A 13,084-nucleotide genomic window follows, 5' to 3' on the forward strand; every position below is an offset into this window, starting at 1 on the left:
TACCAGTGCCGGTATCCTTCACCAAAGATTTCTGATTTGACTGGTGTGAGATGGGGAGGCAAGTGGATGTTTTAGGAGCTCCCCCATGGGTCCGATGTGCAGCCGGGTTACCTGGATAAAGAAGGAAGCAAGCAAACTGCCAAGTGCCCATCATGAGAGTAATAATACTAATGAATATCAAACATCTACTGAGGCAGGTACTGTTCTAGTTGTTTTATGTGGACTCTCAGGACTTATAATCCCCATTTTCCAGATGAGGACACTGAGTCTTAGAGAGGGTTAGTCAGTGCTCAAGGTCCCCCCAGCTGGTGGATGTCAGGACCAGGTTTTAACACAAGGCACTAAGGTGAAAGCTCCATCCATCAGATAGCAGAGCAGTTGGCTGAGCAGAGAAGGGGGGGAAAGAGTGAAGAAAATGGGGGGAGACAGCAGAGGGAGCTGGAGGGGACGTCAGGGGAGCATCTCTGGCCCTCTGGAGGGTGGGTTAGGCTGCTTTTTCATAAGAGACACCAGGGGGTGGCGGTGACCAGCAGCCCGCGTCCAGGGGCCCCAGCCTGGGCCCTGACACCTGAAGCAGACAAGTCATAGATCTTTGCCCAGCAGTTTGCTCCTGCCTCCCTCCGCAATCTGAGGCCCCCTCCCTTCTGTAGGGTTATTTTAAATTTTCTTGGTTGACTCACACGGCACATGGGATCTTAGTTCCCAAACCAGGACTCAAACTCACGGCCCCTGCAGGGGAAGCATGGAGTCTTAACTCCTGGACTGCCAGGGAAGTCCCTTTAGGGTATTTTTTAAAGCCCAAGAAAACCTACTTGGCACCATCTCTCTGGGGACCAGCCTGGCCTGGCCATCAGTTCATTCCTTCATTCAACAAGTATTTGTTGAACATCTTTTTGAGCCAAATGCAGTTCCTATACCAGGGTGCAGCAATGAAGGAGACAAAATTTCTGCCTTCCTGGAGTTTATGTTCTTATTCAACAAAATAAGTGCATATTAATAAAATGTAGAACATATTAGATGTAACGAGTGACAAACCATCCAGACTTGCCTAGTTTTCAAACTGAAAAACTTAAGTCTTAGGAAACCCCTCCGTTTCAGGCAAACCAGGCTGGTTGGTCATTCTGGTAGGAGAACAAAAGGAATAAGAAAAGGAGCAGGGGGTACCGGGATGTGTGTGTGTCCGTTTGTAAAGGAAAATCAAGGAAGGCTTCACTGAGAAGTCAGTGTCTGAAAAACGAGCTTGAGGAAAGAAGAAAGGGAGAGCCGCACGCAGGTAGCAGGGGGAGAACATTCCAGGCAGAGGGAACAGCAAGTGCAAAGGTCCTGCAGTAGGAGCCTGCCTGGTGCATGCAAAAAACAGTGAGGAGAGCAGTGTGGCCGGAGTGGAGTGGACAGGAAGGAGATCAGAGCAGGAGACACCAGATCATCACTAAACTGAGGGTGGGGTTGGGGAGCAGGGCTGAATGAGATGAGGAGTCTCGAGGGGAATCTGATTTGTTTTAACGGACTCCGTCCTGCTGCTCCCTGAAATAGACTGAAAGGGATGCAGGCAGAAGCAGGTGAGAGGCAGTCACAGCTGTATCAGTGAGAGGAGGGGTGGCTTATATTAGGGTTGGAGCAGTAAAAGTGGTGAGAAAAGATCAAATTCTGGGTTTATTTTGAAGGTAGAGTGGAGACTCCCCTACACGGTGACTACGACGGGAGAGAGAGAGAACCAGAGGTGACTCTACAGCCTCTGACCTGAGAACAAGCGGGTGGGGTGGAGTGGCCCCTAACTGAGATGAGGACACCTCGGGAGCGGCAGGCTGGGACATACACAGTTTACAGCTAAGGTGACCACTCACCGCCTCGGCCAGCAGTCAGGTATCTGAGTCCAGGGACTCGTTCTGAGCTGGGAGTGTACCGTGAGAGCTGTCATCCTTAGATGGGATTTAAAGAGTGTGTGAAACAGAAGGAAGGGGTCCACGGACTGAGCCCTGGGCACCCCAGGTGTTAGCACCCTGACGTCCTGACTGCACACACATTCTAATCCTTTTACCTGCAGTGACAATTCTGAGAATTTGCCCCAAGAAGGCAGATCAGTGCCACAAGACTCATGCATGTTGTGTATGGTGGTCCCCCAATCTGGAAACTATGTAAATATCCATCCAAAGGAGACTCAGCAAGTAAACTTATGCCCATGGAGAGGGAACTCCTGGCAAAGTGCTGTGTCCACACAGTGGAGAACCATGCTGCTCTTCAGGGAGAAGCTTCCATCTTAACAAGCTCACCTGGGAAGATGCTTGTGAGGCGATAAGTGGGCAATAGCTACGGAACGACCTAACATTTTAAAACACTCACTGTATGTCAGGCACTGAGTTAAGGCTCTGGTGGGGATTATTGTGCTTAATTCTTTAAAAAAAAATTATTTATTTTTTATCTGGATTTTAAAAATAAATTTGTTTTCTTGGTTTCACTGGGTCTTCACTGCAGGCACTTTCTCTAGTTTCAGAGGGTGGAGTCTACTCTTGAGTTGTGGTGCTCAGGCTTCTCACTGCGGTGGCTTCTCCCGCAGAGCACAGGCTCTAGGTGTGGGCTCACTAGTTGCGGTGCACAGGCTTAGTTGCTCCGTGGCATATGGGATGTTCCCGGACCAGGAATCAAACCCATGTCCCCTGCATTGTCAGGCAGATTCCTGTCCATTGTGCCACCAGGGAAGTCCTGCAGCTTCTATTGTGAAGGTAGTTTTATGAGTATATAAAAGGCCTTTGAACATAGTTGCTGTAAAAATGTCAAAGGTAATAGTAGCTCCTCTTTCAGTATCCTATCATTTTGCCTTTTGATACTGTTCATGGGGTTCTCAAGGCAAGAATACTGAAGTGGTTTGCCGTGCCCTTCTCCAGTGGACCACATTCTGTCAGACCTCTCCACCATGACCCGTCTGTCTTGGGTGGCCCCACACGGCATGGCTTAGTTTCGTTGAGTTAGGCAAGGCTGTGGTCTGTGTGATCAGATTGGCTAGTTTTCTGTGATTATGGTTTCAGTGTGTCTGCCCTCTGATGCCCTCTCTCACTGCCTACCGTCTTACTTGGGTTTCTCTTCATACAAAGATGGGCTCGATAAAGGACAGAAATGGTATGGACCTGACAGAAGCAGAAGATATTAAGAAGAGGTAGCAAGAATACACAGAAGAACTACACAAGAAAGATCTTCACGACCCAGATAATCATGATGGTGTGATCACTTACCTAGAGCCAGACATCCTGGAATGTGAAGTCAAGTGGGCCTTAGGAAGCATTACTAAGAACAAAGCTAGTGGAGGTGATGGAATTCCAGTTGAGCTATTTCAAATCCTGAAAGAGTATGCGGTGAAAGTGCTGCACTCGATATGCCAGCAAATTTGGAAAACTCAGCAGTGGCCACAGGACTGGAAAAGGTCAGTTTTCATTCCAATCCCAAAGAAAGGCAATGTCAAAGAATGCTCAAACTACCACACAATTGCACTCATCTCACACGCTAGTAAAGTAATGCTCAAAATTCTCCAAGCCAGGCTTCAGCAATACGTGAACTGTGAACTTCCAGATGTTCAAGCTGGTTTTAGAAAAGGCAGAGAAACCAGAGATCAGATTGCCAACATCCACTGGATCATTGAAAAAGCAAGAGAGTACCAGAAAAACATCTATTTCTGCTTTATTGACTATGCCAAAGCCTTTGACTGTGTGGATCACTATAAACTGTGGAAAATTCTTAAAGAAATGAGAATACCAGACCACCTGACCTGTCTCTTGAGAAACCTGTATGCAGGTCAGGAAGCAACAGTTAGAACTGGACGTGGAAAAACAGACTGGTTGCAAATAGGAAAAGGAGTACGTCAAGGGTGTATATTGTCACCCTGCTTATTTAACTTATATGCAGTGTACGTCATGAGAAATGCTGAGCTTGAAGAAGCACAAGCTGGAATCAAGATTGCCGGGAGAAATATCAATAACCTCAGATATGCAGATGACACAACCCTTATGGCAGAAAGTGAAGAGGAACTAAAAAGCCTCTTGATGAAACTGAGAGAGGAGAGTGAAAAAGTTGGCTTAAAGCTCAACGTTCAGAAAACAAAGATCATGGCATCTGGTCCCATCACTTCATGGCAAATAGATGGGGAAACAGTGGAAACAGTGTCAGACTTTATTTTTTTGGGCTCCAAAATCACTGCAGATGGTGATTACAGTCATGAAATTAAAAGACGCTTACTCCTCGGAAGGAAAGTTATGACCAACCTAGACAGCATATTAAAAAGCAGAGACATGACTTTGCCAACAAAGGTCCATCTAGTCAAGGCTATGGTTTTTCCAGTAGTCATGTATGGATGTGAGAGTTGGACGGTGAAGAAAGCTGAGCACTGAAGAATTGATGCTTTTGAACTGTGGTGTTGGAGAAGACTCTTGAGAGTCCCTTGGACTGCAAGGAGATCAAACCAGTCCATCCTAAAGGAGATAAGTCCTGGGTGTTCATTGGAAGGACTGATGTTGAAGCTGAAACTCCAATACTTTGGCCACCTGATGCAAAGAGCTGACTCATTTGAAAAGACCCTGATGGGGAAAAATTGAGAGCAGGAGGAGAAGGGGACGACAGAGGATAAGATGGCTGGATGGCATCACCGACTCGATGGACATGGGTTTGGGTTTGGGAGTTGGTGATGGACAGGGAGGCCTGGCATGCTGCAATTCATGGGGTCGCAAAGAGTTGGACACGACTGAACGACTGAACTGAACTGAACTGAATAGTAGCTCATTAGGTGGAAGAAAAGTGAAAGTGTCAATCACTCAGTCGTATCCGACTCTTTGTGACCCCATGAACTGTAGCCCACCAGGCTCCTCTATCCATGGGATTTCCCAGGCAAGAGCACTGGAGTGGGTTGCCATTTCCTTCTCCAATTAAAAAGTTATTTGTTTTTATTTTTGGCTGCACTGGGTCTTCATTGCTGTTTGCAGTCTTTCTCCAGTCTTGGCAAGTGAGGACTCTTGTTTGTAGCAGTGCTTGGGCTTCTCCTGTTGCCGAGCACAGGCTCTAGGACACATGGGCTCAGTAACTGAGGCCCGGGCTCTAGAGCACAGGCTCAATAGCTGTGGTGCAAGGGTTTAGTTGTTCCTCAAATGTGGGATCTTCCTGGATCAGGGATCAAACAGATGTCCATGCAATGGCAGGTAGATTCTTATCCAGTGTACCACTAGGGAAATCCCACTTAATTTGTAATAACATTAGAAGTAGATACTACATCCAAATCCTCATTTTACAGATGAGGAAACTGAAGTGTCACTGGTTGAGTAGAACTTGCTTGTGGTCACATAACAGTGGGTTGGAAGGGGCACCTTTCCAAGTCACTGGCTGTGGAATGTTCTGGTCCTGCTTGAGTGAAGATATTTTACATCTGCACCAATTGAAGGGTGCACAACACACTTTACAAGTGATTGTTCTGCTGTCTTCTTTAGCTGCGTCTGTGGTGTTTGAATTTTTTTTCAACATGAGATATCATTCTATAATCATAAGAACAAAAGTGCCTTTCCTGTGTTAAGGGGAAAATAAAGGAAGGACTAAAAGAAGACTCACCCACCCTGCCCTCCTCGCTGGGAGGGTACCTGATCTGCCACTGCTTGGGGTTACTGGGCATCAATGCCAGAACCCAAGGCTGTGACTCCCACTGTGTGCTCCAGTGGCCCCCGCAGCTACTAAGAAGTGCAAGCTGGAGGCACCCGGCTAGAATGGAGTCACTTATTATTCCATGAATGAGTGTGAAGATGTGGAAATGTGCAGTGACCAAGGAGTAGAAAAGAGCTGGGACCTGGCAGAACTCAGAGTCCCACAAGAAAGCAGGGACACCAAGGCTCATCCCCTGAGAGCTCAGAGAGGCCCTTATGACGTAGGGGGAGCCCCTGACCTTCCTGGCTGAACTCACTCTGGCTTCTCTCACCCACTGACCCTGTTTGTCCCAGCTCATGGGCTGCATCAGGCAGGGATGACTCTAAGGGATTCAGATTTTCACCTTGAAGCTCCCTGCTTCTAAAAGGCTGGAGGCTTGCTTAGCAGTCTGGTGGCTCAAAGTACCCATGTGCCCTGACCGTGGAAGGGGATCTAGGGTGGAAGGGGAGGGAAGGCTGGCAGAGGCCAGGGTGGGGGCATCTCTGTGGGGCCTCGGGGGCCCCAAGTCAATGGAAGACGTTGTCTCTCCCTGCCTTCCCTCCTGGGGAATCCTCCTTCCTCCGGCACCCGGGGCTGACTCCAGGGCTCCGGGAATGGCATCCACTCATTCATTCATTCACTCATCGCTTCTCACATTCATTATTGCTTCTCACATTCATTATTGCTTGACTTACTGAGTATTTACGCTGCAGTGAGCACCTGGCACACGTCATTTCATTCATTCAGGAACAGCCTTTTGGCATCGGTTCAGCTGTCCACATTTTACAGATGAGGACGGTGAAACCAGTCAAGGCTCAATACCTTATCCATGGTCACCCAGCCTCTAAGTAATGAACTCAGGCTCAAAGTCTCCTCCTAGCCAACACTGGGGGGCAGTATGCCCCAGGGTTAGTGGGCCCAGGCCTCCACACAGCTCTGCCACTTATTGGCTGTGCTGTCTTGGGTGAGACTTCATTACTCTGGGCGGGGTAAAGCGGGGGTGACCATAATCCTACCTCCCTGGGGAGCTCAGGGGAGTCAACTGAATGACTATGTGTCCAACACTCAGAGCAGTGGTGGCCACACATGTTTATCACAGGCTTTCACAGTGTCATGCTGCGCTGTCTGCTTCTACGTGCTGCAATGGAGTATCTTTGTGTATTTCCATCATGGGAATGCAAAATTGAATAACTTGTAATCCCTACTCTTAAGGAGCTCAGTGTCTAGGTATTTTAAATCATCTGGGAAGCTTTTGAAAAACTCCCAGTGCCCAGGCTGCACCCCAAGGCTGTTAAATGAGAATCCCCTGATTTAGACTGGGCTGTGACATCAGCATTTTAAAGTTCATCAGTGGTTCTGATGAAGAGTTCCTTCAGAAAGGGCAGGGCCAGTTCTTGAGCTCAGGAGCCCTGACTCTGGTCCCCAAGGGTTCCCAGCAATGGTGAATCTGGGTGGGGTGTGTGGGAAGTGGCCTTACTATGGCACTATGTGAGTTAGGATATATTGAGCTGTAATTTACATACAGTAAAATCCACCCTGTACAAAATAGTTCTATGAGTTTTGGCAAAAGGTATAGTCATGAAACCATCACCACAATCAAGACTTATTAATAGGATAGGGACTTCCCTGACGGTTCAGTGGTTAAGGCACCCGGCTCCCAATGCAGGGAAGGCAGGTTTGATCCCTGGTCGGGGAACTAAGATCCTTCATGCCACATGACGTGGCCTTTAAAAAAATGACATAGAACAACTCTATCTCCCTGAGAAGTTTCCCTGTGCTGCGCCTTTGTAGCCATCCCTTCCCCTCACCCCCTGGCCCCTGGCAACCACTGTTCTGTTCCCTGACCTATAGTTTTGTCTTTTCCAGAAAGTCATATAGATGGAATCACACAGTATGGAGACTTTTGAGTCTGGCTTCTTTTACTCAGCCTCATGTATCTGAGACTCACCCATGTTGTTCATGGACCAGGACTTTGTTCCTTTCCATTGCTGAGTAGAATCCTCTGTGTGGATATATATGGTTTGTTTACCAGCTGAAGGAAAGAAATTTGGGTCATTTTCAGTTTGGGGCAATTATGAATAGTGTTGCTATGAACTATAAACATTCATATTCTTTTTTTGTGACCATACATTTTCATTTCTCTAGGGTAAATACCTAGGATTGGATCACTGGGTCATAAGGTAAATGTATGTTTAACTCTCAGAAACTGCCAAGCTGGGACTTCCCTGGTGGTTCAGCAATTAAGAATCCACCTGCCAACGCAGGGGACCCAGGTTCGAGCCCCGCTCTGGGAAGAGTCCACATGCTGCAGAGCAGCTAAGCAGCAACTACTGAAGCCTGGTACCTGGGGCCTGTGCTCTGCGGCAACAGATGCCACCGCAGTAAGAGACCCATGCACTGCAATGAAGAATAGCCTCCAAACGCCGCAACTAGAGAAAGCCCACACACAGCAGCAGAGACCCGGCGTGGCCAAAAAACTAATTAATTTTAAAAATATATTTTTAAAAAGGAGTATTCAAAAGAAGAAAAAAAAAACTGCCAAGCTGTCTTCCAGGATGGCTGTACCGTTTTGCACTCCCATCATCATAATTTTAATCATTCTGGTGAGTGTGTAGTATTTACAACTCTTTTTAAGTTTATGAATGTATCAAAAACATCATGTTGTACATCCTTAATCTGTAAAATTTTTTGTCAATTATACCTCAATAAAGCTGGCAGAAGTTTATAAATGTAATGAAATAAGGGCCTGTAATAGTAAATATTTTGCAAACATAATCATTTTAAGTGTCTATTATGTGCCAGACAGTATCCTAATCCTTCCAAAGTCCTATGGGCAGCTGGTATGTTGGGAAGGGCACCATGACGGTCTAAAAGGCTCAGATCCCAGCTCTGTGGTGGGTTTGCTATGGGACTTTGGGCAGATCACTCTCTGAGCGTCCATTATTTCTGCAAATAGGTTGAGCAATGCCCTCTTGCAGTCTTGGTGTGAAAATCAAAGATGATGCAGGGAAAGCTCCTAGTCCACAGGAGGAGTTCAATAGCTGGGAGTTGTTATTAACTATGCTCTTTGTGTAGGCTTCCTGGTGGCAGAGTGGCAAAGAATCCATCTGCCAATGCACGAGACGTGGGTTTGATCCCTGGGCCTGGAAGATCCCCTGGAGGAGGAAATGGCAACCCACTCCAGTATTCTTGCTGGGAAAATCCCATGGACAGAGGAGCCGAGTAGGCTACAGTTCATGGGGTCGAAAAGAGTCAGACACAACTGAGTAAACATGCCCGTTCAGGAGCTACATTCCTGGGAGAATTTGTTCCATTAGCAAATCTAGTTACTTCTGCTTTCAGTGTTAGTGCTAGTCGCTCAGTCATGTCCAGTTCTTTTCAACCCCACCTCTCAACAAAGATCTGGTTGCTACTTTTTGCCAGCACACCACTGTCCACAGGGTCTGGCATCCTGAAGTAGCTGAACAAAGCCACCTTGCTCACCTGCCCAAACCTCAAGGTGGTTCAGATGCCATCTCTTCTCTCCTCTGGCCTCACACTCTGTCCTGGGCCAGTTGTTAGCTGGCCTTAGGCCTATGCAAACAATGAGCTTCTGCAAGTCGAAGGCCAAGGTAGAGGTGAGGGCACCTAGTGACTGGTGCTCCTGGCCTGACCCTGGCCTCCACCTGGTCTCGCCCTTCCTGTCCTTACTGCCTGAGTCACTGACACGCTGGAGCCATTTGTCACTGTCACACTGGAGCCATGTCTGCCTCTGATTTTTTCTCCTCACCCTATTCTCTCCATGATCCTCTTATTTCTCATCTTTGACACTTTAATTGTGTCTCTTTATCTCCGGGAACAAAAACAAGAGCTCAACTTTAATGAACACTTACTATATGCTTTCAGGGTACCAGTGCATTTAATCTGCAAACCTGTTTCATTGTACAGATGGGAATAGGGAGGTGCAGATTCAGCAGTTCACCCCAAATCACACTGCCGGTAAGTGAGGGAAGCCGGAACTGACTGCGGATGCTCTGTGACCTTTCTGGGAAGCGGCAGTAATCACATCGGACTTAGAATTGTAAAACACGGGTTTGAGTTCTGACTGTGTTGCTTGCATGTGACTTCACTCTCTGTGCCTTGGCTTCCTTCCTCCTTCATAAAACGGGGTGACCAGCATGTGCCCTGTCCATTCATAGAGCTGTTTCGGGGTTAAATGAAATAATGGGTGTCAAAGGACTTTGAAAATGTTAACATGCTGAGTGTATGAGTGGATTATTCATATGTGGTTTTGTTTTCCAGTTTTTATTTTCTTTCTTGCCTCTCAGAAGAGGTCTCTGTCTGCCTTGGCTGTGCCAGTGCGTGTAGGGCCCAGACACAGAGACGCTCGGTTAATAACCTTTTCTTCTGTTCTCTGCTGGGCTCCTGGTTCTCAGGCCTTTCAGGGAGACTCATCACTTTTCCCTCTCTCACAATCATCAAGCCCAGACGCAGAGGGTGGGGAGTTTACCACGGCAGGATTCCAATGCTCAGATCAAGACCAGCACCAGAGTAAGTCCACAAACACATCTCAGACATTATCATGGAAGCCAGCTGGAATTTATGCTTCACTTTATAGAAACTGGCTTAAGTAAATTTTCAGAAACACATCTACTTTTGTAGAGCAAGGCAAAGTCTGACTTTATTTTTTGGCAGCCTGCCTGGTCTGGCTTTATTTTTCTTCTTAAAAAATTATTTTGGGGACTTCCCTGGTGGTTGAGACTCTGTGCCTCCATTGCCGGGGGCATGGGTTTGACCCTTGGTTGAAGAGCTAAGATCCCACATGCCATGTCATGTGCCCTGCCAAAAAAACACAAAGGAAAAAATTATTTGTAATATATTTAAGTTTTTTCATTGATAGACATCGCTTTCTTGGAAGTATAACATAATAAAGTGCATTGATTTTAAGTGTACAGATTGACAAACTTTCGTGTGTGTTCATCCACATAGCCACCACTCACATCAAGAACCAGACTATTTCCAGCACCCTGGAGAACTCCCTGCGTCCCCTCCCAGGTGATATCTGCTCCCACAGTTTCGGTTTAATTTTGGTACAAAATTCAAAAGGAACAAGGATAAATCGAAAAATCTTCCTCCCACCCTGCTGTCACACACTCACTTTTTTTTTTCTCCTAAGAGTCAATATTACTGGTTTCTTATAGATATTTCCAAAGAAAAGAGATACACACACATTATGTTATGTTTTATGTTTTGTTGTATAGATTCTCCCCCTTTTTACAATAAAGGTATCTTTTCTCACTAATGTTGCAATTGTTGTACACCTCGTTTCTTTGAAACACTAAAATCATTTTAACAACTAGCAAATTAATACCTTTACCAAAAGGCTTCCCCTTACAAAAAATCTGACTTATAAAAAAAATCTAAACTTTGATTACTAAATAATTCTATGCTCTGTCTTACAGCCCTCTGAGGCTCCTTAGGCAACAAGTCCAGCTACTACATCCAAAAGTATGATTCAATTAGGAAAATTCAATTCATGTTAACTTCTTGGTCCAACCAGTAAACCATTTTGTGAGATTCTATCTTATTGGTATTATCTTTTCCTTTTATAGTTTTTACCAAATAACATCATGGGTTTATATTCTCAATAACTCATGAGTTCTGAAGGACAAAAAAAAAAAAGTAAAATTTGGAGCATAAATTATGGAATTTCTCAATGGTCTGAATTACTCGAGTTTATTAGGCTGGGGCGAATGAAAGGGTGAATGAAAGACACATACTGTACTTTCAGATGTATTAAGCAGTTTTCTTGGGAAATTGGTCAAGCAGAATCCACTGGAGGTGTATGAACTTTCCCAGCAGGGAGGCAGACCAGACCCTGCCAGAGGACAGCTGACGGGGTGGGGCTGTGAGTTCCAGGAAGCAGAGTGGAGGCCAGGCTGAGCGGGAAGGCTGGCAGGTAACCTGATTCAAAGTCCGCACATGCATCAGCAAGGCCAAAGGGCATAAACAGGGCCCCAAACCAGAGACACAGCCTATATTCAGGCAGATCTTCTGAGCTGGACTGGCTGAGAAGGGAGTGAGGAGCAAGCTGGGAGGCAGCAGGTTGTTGCCAAGAGTGAGGTCAAAGTTCTCAGATCTCCGGGTGCATGTATAGGGTGTGCTGACCCAGTGTATGAACTTTGTGCACCATCCCTAGGGAGTATTGTTACAATAATGGCCCCCCAGAGAATTACCCTCACCTCTGTGTTCATGCCTCTTTGCAACTGGACTTTGCTGCTTCTGCTACCACAAGATGGAATCTATTTCACCTCTTCTTTCTTTTGTTTGGCTTGCAGGATCTCAGTTCCCCAACCAGGGATTGAACCTGTGCCCCTTACAATGAACATGTAGAGTCCTAATCACTGGACGGAATTTCCAATTTCACCTCTTGAATCTAGGTTGACTTGGTGACTTGCTTCAACCAACAAGACATGGCAGCCGTGATGTTCTGATATCTTTGTGGAGACGTCCACGTGGAGAGGCACTGAGGCACCCAGCCTACAGATGGCACTAACTTGCCAGCTATACAAGTGAGTAACCTTAGAAATGATGCTCCAGTCCAGGTGAGTCATCTGATGACTTTGGCCTCAGTCAACACCTGACTATTGCCTCATGGGAGACCCCAAGTGCGAAGTGCCCAACTGAGTCCTTCACAAATTTCTGACAGAAAGAAACCATAAGAGAAAATAAATTTTTGTTGTAGTTTTATGTCAATATATTTTGGGGGTAATTTGTTATAATATATCTATAATTAGTAAACAATACATATAATTAGTAAACAATCTATATGTCCATCAATAAGGAATTATTTAAATATATTACAGCACATACATATAATGACATACCATGCAGCTGCTCAAACAATGAGGAAGTTCTTTATGTTCTGATGTGGGACAGCCCTCCAAGATGATTCAAGTGAGAAATGCAAACTGCAAAATAGTATATAGAGGATACTACCATTATAGAGAGGGCTTCCCTGGTGGCTCGGACAGTAAAGAATCTGCCTGAAATGCAGGAGACCTGGGTTTGATACATATGCATATTATTTTATGTGTGTGTATACACATAAACATGTGTGTGTACATACATGTGTGTGTATATATATATGTAAAATATCTCTGGAAAGAACATAAGACATTGGTAACGGCAATTGCCTCTGGGTAGGAGAACTGGTTGACTTCAGAACAGAGATGGGGATATGCCTTTTAAATTTGGATATAATACTATATCCTTGTGAATATACTATCCACTAAAAAATAAAGTTGAAATTTTTAAACACTGCTCTCTCTTTGACTCAGAAATTTCACCTCTAGGAATTTATTCATAGTAGATAATCATGGCAAAGATTTAACTATGAAGATGTTGTTGCAGCTTCATTCAATATCATAAAAATGGTAAAAAAAAAAAAAACCAA

General features: G+C 45.6%; 1 long non-coding RNA gene across 1 annotated transcript in view; it reads right to left on the reverse strand.

Annotated features, from left to right (window-relative positions):
- Window positions 1-10,282: 10,282 nt before the first annotated feature.
- Window positions 10,283-13,084, reverse strand: part of LOC145517570 (uncharacterized) — a 57,263-nt gene continuing 54,461 nt past the window's right edge. The window contains exons 12-14 of the long non-coding RNA XR_014062159.1: window positions 12,516-12,599; window positions 11,871-12,330; window positions 10,283-10,467 (exon numbers count right to left, since the gene is read on the reverse strand). This is a non-coding gene — a long non-coding RNA (uncharacterized LOC145517570). The remainder of the gene's footprint in view (window positions 10,468-11,870; window positions 12,331-12,515; window positions 12,600-13,084) is intronic.

This window comes from Giraffa tippelskirchi, chromosome 8, assembly GCF_054371585.1.
Source record: "Giraffa tippelskirchi isolate mGirTip1 chromosome 8, T2T-mGirTip1v1.2.pri, whole genome shotgun sequence".
NCBI lineage: Eukaryota > Metazoa > Chordata > Mammalia > Artiodactyla > Giraffidae > Giraffa > Giraffa tippelskirchi.